Source organism: Trichechus manatus, unplaced genomic scaffold, assembly GCF_000243295.1.
Source record: "Trichechus manatus latirostris isolate Lorelei unplaced genomic scaffold, TriManLat1.0 scaffold00031, whole genome shotgun sequence".
In the NCBI taxonomy this organism is placed as follows: Eukaryota; Metazoa; Chordata; class Mammalia; order Sirenia; family Trichechidae; genus Trichechus; species Trichechus manatus.
The window spans coordinates 21,285,157-21,286,905 of record NW_004443967.1 but is presented as its reverse complement, the minus strand read 5'-3'; the positions used below and the strand labels follow the sequence as shown (position 1 = coordinate 21,286,905).

The following is a 1,749-nucleotide window of genomic DNA, read 5'->3' as shown; positions in this document are numbered from 1 at the left end:
ACGGTCAACTCCAGTTTCATCCAAACCATCAACAGGGAGGACCCAACCAGAACTAGATGGTGCCTGCTTACAACTACCGACTGTTCTGATCAGGCCCACGCGGATGGACCCCGAGAGAAGGGGAGATCGGGCCCACGCGGACGGACCCCAAGAGAAGGGGAGATCGGGCCCACGCGGACGGGCCCGAGAGAAGGGGAGATCGGGCCCACGCGGACGGACCCCGAGAGAAGGGGAGATCGGGCCCACGCGGACGGGCCCCGAGAGAAGGGGAGATCGGGCCCACGCGGACGGACCCCGAGGGAAGGGGAGATCGGGCCCACGCGGACGGACCCCGAGGGAAGGGGAGATCGGGCCCACGCAGATGGACCCTGACAGAAGGGGAGAAAAACCTGGAACAGAACTCAAAGTCTTAAAAAGTCCAGACTTACTGGACCAGTTGAGACTAGAGGACTCCCTGAGACTATTGCCCTGAGATACTGTTTAAACCTCGAACTGAAACTACCCCCTGAGGTCACCTTTTAGGGAAATGACAGATTGGCACACAAAATAAATACCCGTGATTACGGTGCTGCACTAAAAAATCACCTGTATCAGACCGAAAGGTCAACAATTATTCTAAAGCAAAGATGAGAAGATAAGGGGGCAGGGAAACTAGACTACTGGAAACGGAACAACCAGAGTGCAATTAAAGAGGACCCTGACACACTGTGAAAAATGTAACTAACGTTGCTGAACGATTTGTGTGGAAATTGTCAAATGGGAACCTAATCTGCTGTGTCAACTTTCACAGAAAACACAATAAAATATTGAAAAAACAAGAGAAAACATGGAGGACCCAACCTGGTGCAAACGTGACGTCCCTTCTGGTTTTCCACTCAAGTTTCTGACAATTACTGGTTAGTGGTTGGAGCTGCTTGACAGATACAAGCAGAGAAGTGAACACCGAAACCAAACCCGCTGCTGTCGAGGCAACTCCGACTCATGGCGACCCCGTGTTACAGAGTGGAACTGTTCTACAGGGTTTCCTTGGCTGTAATCTTTACAGAAGCAGACTGCCAGGCCTTTCTTCTGCAGCACTGCTGGGTGGATTTATAGTCAACTATTAAGCCCTAAAAGTTTGTGCCACCTAGGGGGCCTCAGAGAAGCTAACAGGTGTGGTCAATAAATATTTAGTAAGCACATGCCAGGAGCCCGGCATGTACTGGGCACTGTGATGAACCAAAAGAAATATGGGCGCCATTGTCCTGCTTTCTAAGACCCTACAATCTAACTGCTGAAGGCTTGGGCTGTATCAGCGGTAACCAAGTTAGTGTTTCCAGAAAACGGGGTTTTGGAAAAGAAAACCATATTTGCATGAGCTTCACTTAGTAAGCCACCTGGATAATACATGAACAATGCATACATGCATGATCCATGAGAATATTTTTGGCAGAAACTTACTTTATCAAACCATCTTCCACGTACAAATCAGCATAAAACGACTGGTCGTCATTCACGATCTTCCCACCTCTAATCAGAAGGCGGTCACTCTATGGGAAACAAAAAATGGAGAATTTTCTCCAAACTGAGGTACTCAGCAACAATGTTAGTGCAACCTTTGCCCCCAGAATTACAACTGAAAGGAGGCAAGAGGGCACAAGTGTGTACGTAAATCCAAAAAAGCAAAACCCAACCCACCGCCATCGACTCGATTCCGACTCATAGCGACGAAGCCTGCAAGGCTTACTGTTCCTCAAGAACGGAGCCGAC

General features: G+C 49.3%; 1 protein-coding gene across 1 annotated transcript in view; it reads right to left on the bottom strand.

Moving 5' to 3' along the window:
• DPYSL4 (dihydropyrimidinase like 4) overlaps window positions 1-1,523 on the bottom strand; it is an 11,144-nt gene extending 9,621 nt beyond the window's left edge. Inside the window, exon 1 of the mRNA XM_004374942.1 lies at window positions 1,441-1,523. The gene's annotated coding sequence lies outside the window, so the exon portion shown is untranslated. The remainder of the gene's footprint in view (window positions 1-1,440) is intronic.
• Window positions 1,524-1,749: the final 226 nt, after the last annotated feature.